This window comes from Rhinolophus hipposideros (genome assembly GCF_964194185.1).
Source record: "Rhinolophus hipposideros genome assembly, chromosome: X".
Lineage (NCBI taxonomy): Eukaryota > Metazoa > Chordata > Mammalia > Chiroptera > Rhinolophidae > Rhinolophus > Rhinolophus hipposideros.
Window position 1 is genome coordinate 109,821,891 of NC_138046.1, and position 13,505 is coordinate 109,835,395.

At 39.5% G+C, this 13,505-nt stretch overlaps 1 protein-coding gene across 3 annotated transcripts in view; it reads left to right on the forward strand.

The window, feature by feature from the left end:
• The window catches only part of PCYT1B (phosphate cytidylyltransferase 1B, choline), a 117,216-nt gene that overhangs the window by 30,512 nt on the left and 73,199 nt on the right, over positions 1-13,505 (forward strand). The gene's annotated exons all lie outside the window — the stretch shown is intronic.

Sequence of the window (13,505 nt, forward strand, 5' to 3'; positions counted from 1 at the left end):
TAAATGGAAATAGTTAGCAAGAGTGCCTCAAGATACTATAAGTTAATTCTAGAAAACAACTGACCATGCACCATTCTATTGGGGAAAAATAGAAGAGCTGTGATTAAAGCTATTAGAAGTCTCTTTATATCTGCCTGTCTCTACATGAAATCTGGTTAAATTAATCTACTTTACCCCAGAATCTTTCCAGGATGGAACCCTGAGGAACACATTTAAAGGGCCAATAGAGGAAGGATCACGAAAAGAAGATAGAGAAGTATTTCTTAAATATTTGAGAGATGAGGGAGGGACAAAAGCAGGGTAAGTTCTGTGGAGGAAATGTCCAATAGAACCAAATGCAGCAGAGAGATCAAATGAGACAATAAGGCAAAGTGTCCTTTGGATTTAAAAAGAAGTCAGTGGTGATGTTTCAGTGAAGTGGTGGGAGCAGAGGCCAGATGGCGTAGGTTGAGGAGCTTTTAGGAGAGAAGTAGAAGCTTGATTGAAGGGGGAAACAGATAGAATGTAGAGGACCCCGAAGGTGGATAAATCAGGGTTCAAGATTGAGAGAGGCTACTTTTTCTTCTAACTTCTTTCCTTTCGTCCTTCTTTCCTTCCATTGTTCCTTCCATTCATCTAGTATGCCAAAGCTTTTGATTGGCTAATTCTTTTAAGATGGTAGCAACTTGCACTTATATATAATTGAGAAAGAGCCAATGGGAGAGGGTGAAAGTGAGACAGGAAATTGATGAAGGGAATGATCGTAATGTCGGAGAGCTGCACAAGTACAAGAATTGGCTTCAGGTAGGAAAAGAGACACCTCTCCCACTGGTGTGAGGAAGCTGGCAAGGATGTTTTGGGTAAGTTATAAGTGGAAGGGGATTGAAAGTTGAAATCCTCTCTTACTGATAGCTTCTGTTTTCTCTGTGAAGGTGGAGGCAAAGTCATAGTGGCTTGGTTTTGGCAAGTGCAGAAGTGTAGTTATGGGATAGCCTGGGAAGTCTGGTCGAGCCCCAGGGTATTTCCTCTCCAAAGGTCTCCAGGCTGGGCATGTGTGTACGGAAAGGTAGAAAGGCTGAGTGGTTCCTGATGAGATGTGGTCGTGATGAGAGGAAATGGATCTGTTCCCTTATGGCGTCTGGGGCTCCACATCAACTCCCAAGGTCAAGGCAGATCCAGATCTGGCTCTCCAGGGGAACCAGACTGGCCCACAGCAAAAGGGATGAGTCCTAGCAAACCAAGTATGCTGTAGCTTGGTTTCTGCTCGCTGGAGCCCACAGTCTCATTTCAGCCTCAGTTTTGTCATTGAATTATTGTGTGGGCTTAAGCAAATCACTTCTCTCTGGACCTCAATTCTGTCACCCACGACGGGATGGACAGGTGGTCTTTTCCAGTTCCAAGACTGTGATTCTGGCTTCCATAGCCACAGAACATGTGTTCTGTTTGACCTGATGCTCCCGTCAAAAATCAGAGCTACCCCATTCTTCACTTCCTTTTGACTTTATCCACTTGGGGTAAAAACAGGTCGAATGATCTTATAGTAAGACACGTTAGCTAAATATAAATAACAAATGTTCACAAAATACTGTGGAAGTTTACATTAGTATTCTACAAACCACTTCTGGTGTCTTCTGCTTTATTCCTCAGTTGCTTCTTCAGAAAGTTTGAATGTATTCTGAATCCTATGTTGAATGTTCTAGTCATTGTCCAAAGAAACCTATGTTGAATCTCTTTTTTTTTTTTATTGGGGAAGGAGAACAGGACTTTTTTTTTTTATTGGGGAACAGTGTGTACTTCCAGGCCTTTTTTTCCAAGTCAAGTTGTTGTCCTTTCAATCTTAGTTGTGGAGGGCGCAGCTCAGCTCCAGGTCTAGTTGCCGTTTTCTAGTTGCAGGGGGCGCTGCCCACCATTGGGAGTCGAACCGGCAACCTTGTGGTTGAGAGGATGCGCTCCAACCAACTGAGCCATCCGGGAGCTCAGTGGCAGCTCAGCTCAAGGTGCCTGTTCAATCTTAGTTGCAGGGGGCGGAGCCCACCATCCCTTGCGGGACTCGAGGAATTGAACTGGCAACCTTGTGGTTGAGAGCCCACTGGCCCATGTGGGAATCGAACCGGCAGCCTTCGGAATTAGGAGCATGGAGCTCCAACCGCCGGAGCCACCAGGCTGGCCCCTGAATCTCTTTTTAATGTGAACAACTGCCTCCTAATTTATATATTTCACACTACTGAAGGTCAAAATACAGGTATACCTTGGAGATAAGGTGGGTTTGGTTCCAGACTACTTCAATAAAATTAGTATCACAATAAATCAACTCATAATCTTTTTGCTGGTGGAAGGTCTTGCCTTTATTTTGTAAAAAATGTAACATCTGTGAAGTGCAATAAAGCAAAGCACAATAAAATAAAGTATGCCTGTATTGGGTTTTCTTTGAGGCATGGCAGTATGGCATTGAACTACAAGAGCCTTGTCTAACCGATGCTATCTATCTAAGCTTAATACTTGGGATTGAAGTCCAACAGTGAGTCAGTCAGACCACAGTCCTGAAACCCTGGCATCTTTCTCTGGTGCCCACACAAAGCTTCTCGGTGCCCCTTAGTGAAACAAATGTAGAAAAAGATTTATTTCGTCTGATCCCCTGGGGTAGAATGAAAAGCAGAAAGCAAGGGAGGTAGGAACAAACTAAGTCATTGCAAGCTAGGCCTATTTTCTTCCAATAATCTCCCAGGTAACAGCCTCTACCTTGCTAGGATCTGATTACCAGTTGCTGGCTTTAGACCATAGCATTATTGTTTTAACATTCCTACCTTCCTCTTTATCCCAGCATGAACCAGGTTGTATGGGAGGCTGAGGAAGCTGACCCTGCTTGGGGATAAAGAGAGTTTAGCACTCAACAATCTTGAAGGCACACTTGAAAACACAGTGATTAGAAAATAAAGCAGCAAGCCCTGGTGGCATGCACCTGTGTAATAATGTGCAGGGCCACACAGGACCAGCCCACTGAGCAGGATTCATTTCATATAATCTCCTCCCTCCCACCAAAGTCTTTGACTTGGCGTTTTTGTTTTCCACTCAGTAATGCATGCAGACTGAACCCGACATCAGTGTAAAATAATGCTGAGGGTTATTTAAACTGGCATTTGTGAAAAGTAACAACAATAATAATAGGTTAATAGAAGCATCATGAACGATGTGTACAGCCTATTGCCAACCAAATGATGTCGATGGCCTGTTCTGGTACACAAAGGCTTCTGTGCTTCACCTCTAGTGTGCCTAACATTGACTGCAGGCACACTCACATAAGACTAAGTTCTAGTTTATGTCCAAATTGTTTAGTTATAAGGTTCATTGTTTTATACTGGGTTTGAGGCTAGAGGGCTCACTCATTTTTTCCTGCGGGCAAATGGAGGAATGGAACAACTATTTATAGTACACACTGTGTTGGACTGTGCTGAATGCCTTCTATGTGTTACCTCATTAAACCAGGCTGCAGACCTGAAACAGGAATTACTATTCCCCATAGTATACGTAAGGAAGCCAAGAATTAAGTAATCCCCCAAAGATCGAATACTAATTTATGAAGCTGGGGTTTCAAATTAGGTTTGTCTGACTCCGAAAGCCCCCTGTTTCCACTACATCCAGTTTTCCAACATCAGTGAGCAAAGAATCACCTGCTCAAGCTTCTCAAGTTCAGAAGCAAGAAGTGCTTGGATGCACTTGGAGAAATGCTACATTTAGCTCTCCAATGTCACATTTTCTGCTTCCAGGACCAGGAGTAGAAACAAATCAGATGTCTAGGCTCTTTGTAGTAAATTTAGAAATTCAAAGTCAATATTTTTGACCCAGTGCCTCTACTCCTAGGCAATTTGTATATATGGCCCTTAAAAACTAATTTTAGGATGTTCTCAGTGGCATTATTCATAATAACCTCAAACTGGAAACTACCCAAATGCCTAGCAGAAGTAGAATGGATAAATAAATTGTACTATATTCACCCAATGCAATGCTACATCGTAATGAGAATGAAGAATCTACCAACACCTGCAGAATATGTGGATGAATCTCACAAACATAACATTGAATGAGAGAAGCCAGATACAAAAGAATATACACTACACAATTCCAGTTCTATAAAATATTTTTAAAGTAGGCAAAGCTAATCTATGATGTTAGAAGTCAGGATAGTGGAAGGAGCCTCAGGATGGATGCTGGCAGGGTGGTTGGTTACTTGATCTGGATGCTGTCTGTGTTCAGCTTGTTCAGTGAGCTGCAAACTCAGGATATATGTACATTTCTATATGTATACTATGCTTTAATACAAAGTTTAAAGATATTCTGACCACAGTAATGGATAGAGAGTGTCCTCTACAACAGATTACCCATTTCCAAACAATTCTGGTTAGCTGATAGATAGCACTCTAAGGAATGGTGTCAGATCCTACTTAAAATTACAGCTTTTGGCCACTAACAGAGCTTGAATGTGCTCAGGCCTCCAGGGTTCAGGATATCCAGTCCCAGGAGAATGTAAGTGAGCCCTTGAACTAAACTTGCCTTATTTCTAGGACCAGTCAAGCCCTAGTCAGGTAATCTGTGAATTAAAATCCATGGCGCCCAGTCCATATGCTCTTTCTAACAATGCCCTGGCCTCAGAGAAAGTCAGTTTCTAGACTCAGAAGGAAGTGGATGGAATGGTTTAGCTAGCAAGAATGTCTCAGGATAATTCTGCTGTAGGGCAAATTCTAGAAAATAACTGCCCCAAGCCATCCTATCATGTCTTTAAAGGAAAGAAAAATAGAAGAGCTGTGATTGAAGCTATTTATTAGAATCCTCCTTTTACATTTTCCTGTCTCTGTATGAGATCTGGTTAAATTAATCTTCTGAACCCCATAATCTTCCAAGATGGAACCCTGAGGAACAGCATTTAGAGAGCCAATAGAGGAAGGTTCATGAAAAGAAGACAAGTATTTCTCAAATATGTGGGAGATTTGGGTCCAAGAGTAAAGCAATCACCTCATTGGTAGTTACACTTATAGAGTGTTTCTATAAAACATTGTTTTTATTAAAGAAGTCATTTTGCAGAATCAATCTTCTTTGGAAAATCTTTCTTCTTTGGAACATCTTTCCTTTAGTGGCTCAAAAAAAAGAGGTTTTATTATTGAAATAGCAAATACCTCAAGCTGAGACATGTTAGAAATATCTGTACTTCTTTCCAACTGTACAGCAAGCTTCCCACACTGTATAATTTGTTCTTGTGCTTGTTTCTTCCCATCTTCAGCAATGTTTTCTATATGTCTTCTAAATATATTTGCTGACAAAGGAATGCATTTTAGTTTGACATCAGTTTTTTCCCCTACACATCAGAGCAGCCAGTTTTACCGTGGCGTGAAGAGCCAGTGTTTCTGTAATGGTATGAGACTTTTGGTTTTTCTCTATTGAATTATGGAAAATCGAAAAAGGCTTCTAACCATGTATCATCACATGTAACAATATTTTACAAACTACTGGATTGAGTATCACATGTCTTGAAACCTTGCTGAAAACGTCGTAGAGGCTTGTCTTCATGTTCTTGATGTTTCATTTTTAAGTATCATGGTCATTATTACATAGCTTCGTGCCATCATTAGCTAATATCTCAAGGTACAATATAGGCTCCAAGTGACGTTTAATGCTAATGGTAGCAGATATTTCAAATAGTCTTTGTAATAATTTTTGATTCAGCTGTCTTATCAGATCTGCTTAGGTCATCATTGTTCACACCAGGTAATGTGGATACAGAACTTATGCAGGGAGTAGGAGGGTCAGCTCTGATACTTTTCCTGTTGTTCACCTTGTCTTGTGTTAGCTTGATTTCCTATTTCATTGCAGGAAATGTTTTAAGCCACCTGCTGATATTGTGAGTATTGGTTTAGTTAAGACTAGATAATATAATCCACGAATATACTTATCCAGGCCCTGGTGAGCTGCATTATATTGCAATAAGCTGAAAGCATATGAAAAATGTCAGGGGACCCAGGTCTTCCTTCTCTATCGTACAACATCTTGCATTCTTCCTTGAGGACACCTCATAGACTTCATGTTGGCAGAGATGGGGCACCCGTGTAAATTAGTATGTTAGAATTAGATAGTGGTAATGTGTCTCTCCTTGTTTTTTAACATGAAAACTAAATCTAAGTGTCATTCTCTAACAGATTGTCTTGCTCATCCTACATTAGAAAACCCTGGTCTCGGTATTCTAAATCTTGCTCTTGGATTCAGCTTTGAGGGAAGGCACTGCATTTTCAGACTGCATGTTTGACCCCTGTAGAAATGCTTTTTTGAACTGCTTTTTGGTTCTGGAACTCTGCCTTGCATGGAGAGCGCTACTGAGACAAACAAAAAACGGAATTGTCTTTACCCTGGGGGTGGTTGTGGAGCATATGGTGTCACTATGACATCACTCCGCCTGCCCCTTATTGGAGCACCATGGGAGGAATTTCTAGAAAATTAGACATCAAGAAATGCTGTGCTTCTCTTTAATAGCTATTTCGGTTTTTGGGTTTTCTTTTTTTTCTTAAGGACAATAGTAACTTTGTCTTTTTCTTTGCTTTAACTGCTGGGAGCTTAAAGCCATTTTGTGGCCCACCTTTTTGAAATGTTGATGGACCGTGATAGGTATTCCTGTGTGCTCGTTTCACCCCTGATCTTTTTATAAAACTCATATTTCCCTCCTTATCCCATATCTTGCAACTATTATTTTAAACTTTCAAATTTTATTTTTTTAAAGTCACCTCAAGCACTTTGAGGAAGGAGATGGGCTATGAATCAGATATAAGATTGTTATTGATATTCATTATAAACTCCTTATGATCAATGACCTAAGAAAACATTGATTTAGGGTATGGAATTTTTAATCTCTAGGTAAGGATGATTATTTTCTATGTTAATAGCATCTATGTATTTCATGAATTGAAGATACCATTAATTCTAAGATGAACGTCCGTTTTAGAGGTGTTAAAATGTCAGAAAATTGCCAACACTGATTTTAAGATAACATTTCTTATAAGACCCCCTCCTAATCTCAGAAATGTTAAAATGTGGGGGGAAATGTACATTTTACAATCAATGAAATGTGGTATTATAGTACTGAGAGTCTTCCAGCTATTTGAAATCCACTGCTGTGGAGTTTGGTTGGCCACATGGTGGTGGTCAGGTGGCGGTGGTGTTATAGCTTATGGGTGGTCGGTGTTTTAAGAAGGCCTGTATCCCTAGGACATGATAAAAATTCTGATCCCTGATTGCTAGTAGGGCATTAATTACTAGCCTGACCTAGATGTTAATGTTCACACATTAGTTTTAAAAAATGAACTTCTTATGAAGGGACTCTAGATAAAGTTGGAAAATGCATTTTAAAAAGCTATTTAAAATAATTTTTAACCGTGCTATTGTTTTGCTTTTAACTGACTTCAAAATACTTGTTCTCTACAATAGAAAAATGAGCAAAGGATAGATTTTTCTCAGAAAAAGACACAAATGATTAATAAACATTTGAGAAGTATTCAATCTTGTAATCAAAATAATTCAAATTGAAACAGTGTGGTACCATTTTTTGGTTTATAAAATTGACAACAACAATACTCAGTGCCAGTGAGATGGCAGCAAGATAGGTGCTTTCATACATTATAATGTGCGTAAAAATGATACAGCTTTTGTAGAAGGTAATTTACCAAAATATGTTAAAATATTCTTCAACTATTTATCTTTAATATGTTCGTACCCTTGATCTAAGTAATTCAGCTCCTAGACATCTATCCTAAGGAAATAATCAGAGGTTCAGAATTACGTTTAGAATGTTATTTGTATTATTGAAATATAAACAACTTAATATTCAAGAACTGAAATATTTAAATAAATTATGGTTTTCTATTCAGTGGAATGTTTTACAGCTATCAAAATTAGTGAGAGTTATATGGAAATCTCTGTACCTTCTGCTCATTTTACTGTGAACCTAAAACTCCAAACAGTGTATTAATTTAAAAAATAGTGAGGCTGAAGACTATTTAAATGACATGATAAAATAATCATGCTATATCGAGTGAAAAAAAACTGTCTATACAGCAGTAAGATTCCAAAGTTGTTAACATGTATATATGACATATCAGAAAACCTGATAAGAAATATAGACAACTTTAACAATGGTTGTATTTGAGAGGTAGAATTCTTGGTGAATTTTGCTATCTTCTCTATTTCCCTGAGTTTTTTTTGATAGTATATAGTATGATGATTATAAGAAAAAATGATATGTGTATTTATTTGAGTTTCATCTTTATCAATAATCATTCTCTCTCCAGTGACTTTAAATTCCCCCATTCAACAAATGTTATTGAGGACCTTCTACATGCCAGGTGCTGCCGTAGGAAGAAGGGATGTAGCAATGAATAGACAGACCAAGTCCCTGTATACTTGGAGCTTCCATTGTAGTTGGGGAAGACTGGCCATAAATATACAATGTCTCCTCATCAGAAGAGCTGTCTTCGGCATACACTCCTGCCTTAGCTGAATGAATGAATCTAATCTAGTGGCTTTAAAGATCATTTGTATTCTGACAGCTTCTTAACCTGTATCTCTAGCTTAGTCCTGTGTTCAAAATTCCAGACTTGTATATCCAACTGCCTACTTGACATCTTCACTTGGAGATCTAATAGGCCTGTTAAACCAAATGTGTGAGAAGGGAATTCTTGATTTCCTCATTCCTGTCGCTCCCACCCTCAAACCTATATCCTTTCAGGGTCTTTTGCATCCTAAGGAATGGCAATGAACTTTCCAGTTCTTCAGGCCAGTAATTTGGAGTTATCCTGACTCCTCTAATTCTTCCACACTCTACATCCAATCAATCCCCGATTGTTTTATTCAAAATCTATCCAGAATCTGACCCCTTCTCACCACCTTCACTGCTGTCACCCTGGCTCCAGCCTCCATTTACTCTTGCCTGATTCTGACTCCAGGTACCTCAGTGGTTTTTCTTACAGTTTATTCTCAATATAGCAGTCGCCTGGTCCTGTTAAAACTAGGTTAGCTCATATTGCTCCCTATTGAAAACTCGCTAATGGCTCCCATCTCCTCAAAGTGAAAGCCAGTCTTTCCCTTACAGAATCCTAAAAATCTCACACCACTGGATACCTCCCATCCCGTTCTTCTGCCTCACCTCTCTGGCTATATCTCCTATTATTTTTCCTTTTTTCTCACTTCTCCAGACATATTGGCCTTCTTGTTATTCCTGGAAGAAGCCGGGCATGCTCCTGCCTTAGGCCTTTGCGCTTGCTGTTTTCCCTGCCTAGACCAGTTTTTCTCCACATGGCTCAATTGATCCTTTATATACTGGGGTGCCAAGAAAATGTATATGCATTTTATGATAACATCTCTTAAAATGTGTATACATGTTTTTCGCACCCTCTGTATTTACACATACTGGGGGTGCCAAAACATGTATACATGTGACTTGCATTCATCTTGTTATCAGTGTATATTGAGTATTATGATTTTAATACAGTTTTTTCCTTTCTTAAGATGTGTATACATTTTTTGGCACTCTCTGTAGATCAACTTCCTTGACTGTTCTATTTACAGTTATACCCCCTACATTCCCCATCTGCCTTCCTTACCTCATTGTTTTAACAGGTTGCCTCATATCACTCCCTATTCAAAATTAATATCTTTTAACATACTACACATTTTGCATTCTTTTTTGTTGTTTATTATCTTTAAGCATCACAATGGCAGGTTTCTTTGTCTGTTGTGTTCCCTGATGTGTCCTGAGAACCTGAAACATTGCCCGGCACACAGCAAACTCTCAAATAGTGTTTGTTGGATGTTGAAATAATGAGTAGTGGGTAGATATTAAGAAGACAAATTGTTTTTAAAAGTTCAAATGAGTTTGAAATGTTCCACATACCTGGGAGTAATATAATTTAACAGTTAGTAGATAATTGTTATTTTTCAAAATACCTCTCTTTTCCTGTCAGACACCTCTTTCTCCCCTCATGTGGGGCACCTGATCCTTGATTAAATTTCCTACGTCTCTGAATTCACTGACGAGGAATTATTTCTTTAAATTTATTTTAAATTAGATACATTACTTGAATGTGTTCTCATTGTAAAAGTAAAACAAAATAACAGATATATATGGAGTAAACAATGAAAATATCCCTTCATCTCTTCTCCCAATGCCATCTTCCCCAAAGGTAACTCCAGCTAACAATTTGTTGTGTGTCCTTCTAGGCTAGTGCTGTCCAATAGAACTTTCTGCGATGACAGGAATGTTCTATATCTAATATAGTAGCACTGCATCTAATATGGTGGCACTAATATAGTGGCCACTAGCTACGCGTGGTTACTGAGCACTTGAAATATGGCTAGTGTGACTGAGGAACTGAGTTCTTAATTTCATTTCATTTTAATTAGTTACAATTTGAATTTAAATAGCCACATGTAGCTGATGGCTGCCATATTGGAGGGCAGAGTTCTAAACTATTTCTACACAATTACCTATTTCTCTCTCTCTTTACCATATATGATATCATACTATATAACATGCATACATATTGCATATATTATTTTATGACTTGCTTTTTGTATTCAACAAAATGTCTTAGAAATTGTTCTCTGTCAGCACATATGTATCTGTCTTGCCGTTTTTTTTAATGGTGCCTATTACTTCATAATATGTGCATACTATACTTAGCTAAACAAAAAACGGATACTTGGTCCTGAGCCATATACCAGGCCTCCTTTTCCTCCACTGCTCTGGCAGCTGTTAAGGCTTTGTACCAGCTGCCTGATATGAGATTTTACATAATCAATAACACAATCCAAGCATCCAGTGAGTCACTGTTGGGCCTCACTGTAAGATCTGCTTTTTCTTTCCTCTCTGTCTTCAAAAGACTAAAATATTCTGATCCCAAATAAAATCAGGCTTTAAAAAATTGTGTTCAGATTCAGGTAAAGGCAAACCTAACAGTATGAGACTGAGGGATGAAATTTTGTAATGTGTATTAGTAATTCTGAATTTGAGGTTCTGAAACTGCAAAGCCTATCTGGAGAAGTAGAGTCTTTCCGAAGTCCTGCTCTTGTCTCTTTTGCATCTCCTGATTAAAGTGTTTTGTCGTGGTAAAATTCTGCCCTACTGGAAGACATCCTTGAGATGGTTACGACTTTATTAACTATGGGTAATTCACTTTTCAATTGTGCTTCTAATATGCCTTGTCAACATTTGCTAGCTAACATTTATTGAGCTTGGCATCAGACGGGTACATATACTGTATCAGTCAAGGCCCTGTCAAGACACAGATGGCTTGCTCTGAAGAAAATTAAAGAGAGTCTATTAAGGGGATTACTTACAAAGGCATGGGCAGGGTTTAAGGAAACTTCAGTGGATAGTGTGCACCCTTAGGCATCAAAGGACTGGAGGAGAGTGTGACTACCAGAACTCCGGCGAGCGCTCTATAAAAAGGGCCCCCTCACAGAAGCTATGGGTTTCAGTAGAAGGACAGAATCAACATACTGCCCCTTAGAAGATAGGAAGTCAGGGAGACAAATACCCTAAGCTCACGCTTGTCCTGCCTTCCAGTGTTTTGCATGCTTCCCATGGACCCAACCCAATTGGAAGCAGGAAGGCAACAGAGCCCATTGGTGCAGTCCATATAGGAAGCCATGCAGAGAAGAGTAGAGAAGGATAGGAAGAGATTGGATTCTGGAGAGGCAAAAGGAAGATAGTAACACACACATATCATTTCATTTACTTCTCACAATAGCTTCATGAGGTTGATCATTTTATTATCCCTTTCTATACATGAGGATACCGAGGTTAGAGAGGTTAAGAACCAAAAATTCCCTAAAACTCCAATTTAAAAAATCAAATGAATATTAAATAATGAACCTAGGATTTGAACTCAGGCCTGTCTGACTGGATTTCCCCACTGTAGTTAAGAATAGCTTAGCTTAAACAAGCAATTCTGTGGTGGTTGTCACCATCAGCAGTGCTATGCTAAATTCTGATTGGATGATTAACTTGCTGTCTAACTGGTCCATTGGTTAGTCAGTGATGCACATGACATAAGAACAGGTTCTACTGACCAGTTTTTGCACTCAGGTAATGTTTGCATTGTATATCTTATATAGCGCTTCATAGCTTTTTTGTTTTAAGTATTTGACAATGTCCATTTAAATACATTCTGCCAATGAAATGCCCAGTATCTAATGTCTTCCCCATTAAAAAGCCCGATGGGAATATGGCTTTGGTATGTTACTATGGTGCAGTTTTAACATAAGCAGAACTTGCACAACAATTAGGGAACATATTCACATGCAATGACTGGGTGTTCTGAAATCTTAAAAAATCTATACTGCACTTAAATTTAGTGCAGTGTAGCTCCAAGTGAGTGGTCTGGAAAGGCCCCTGCACATGTGAGGTCCAGGGTGCCGGGCCAGGGCTTCTTAACCCTTTAATGTCCTTGCTCTTTTCTGTCAAACATAACAATTTTATGTGCCTCCCCAACTCTGAATTTGGAATATGGCTTCCTGGGGTGGGGGGCAGAGTCTATCCTCCAATGATCTCTACCTGTCCAGAGGCTTGATTTCTATGACTTGTGTGTTGAAAAGGGTAGGATTTTTCCCCCAAATATAAAATTATTGAATATTAAATATGCCTTTTCAAACAAAAACCTTCTCCCATTCTAGAATGGCCACCCTTCAGATTGCTGCCCCAGAATCAATTCTGTTCCTTCCTTTCTTATTTCCCCTATTTATTCACCCTGTAAACACTGAGCTCATATGAATCACAGAGCATGTGCTAGGAAACGCTTGACTGTGTGTTCTGCCCCTTTGCTCCTGTTTTCCTCATAGTTTCTGTGCCAGGGTAGCCTTAAAAGGATCCTTCATCTCTTGAGCTAATTCAGTGAGTGTCAGTTCCTTTCAACCAAGAGAGTCAAATTAGAATACACAGCTTATAAGTGCTGAAAAGGGGATTTGAACCCCAGATTGTGGCTATGGAGCCTCCTTTGGCCACATACAAACGCTGCTATGGCCCAGCATGGCCCACAAAGTCACTTTAATGTATTTGAAAAAGAACCAATAACACACTTAAGTTTTCTGAATCCATGTCCCAAGTCTTGGTATGCTTTCAGGTCTCTGAATGGGAGGGTGGGGGTTAAGAAAGTCTCAGGCAATTGGGAGGTCTCCAAACAACTCTGCGGCAGGATTCCAGCTTCCAGAGCGGAAGGTGCTACAATGGGGAGAGGGGTGGGGGCAGGGCAGGATCCGGTCTTGGCAGGCAAAGGAGAACGGGGGCTCCTCCAGGACAGGACCGGTCTTATCCCTACTTCTATCCCCAGTTCTAAGATAGTGCCTGACATATATTTGAATGAGTGAATGAATAACTGAATGGCAGAAGTGGGTCATAGCCCCTCTTCAAACGCATGGCTCATTCTTCAGTTGAGTCTTTCCAGGTTGAGGAGCACTTGTTTCTATCTCTAAGAAATAACTCATGCAGCAATATT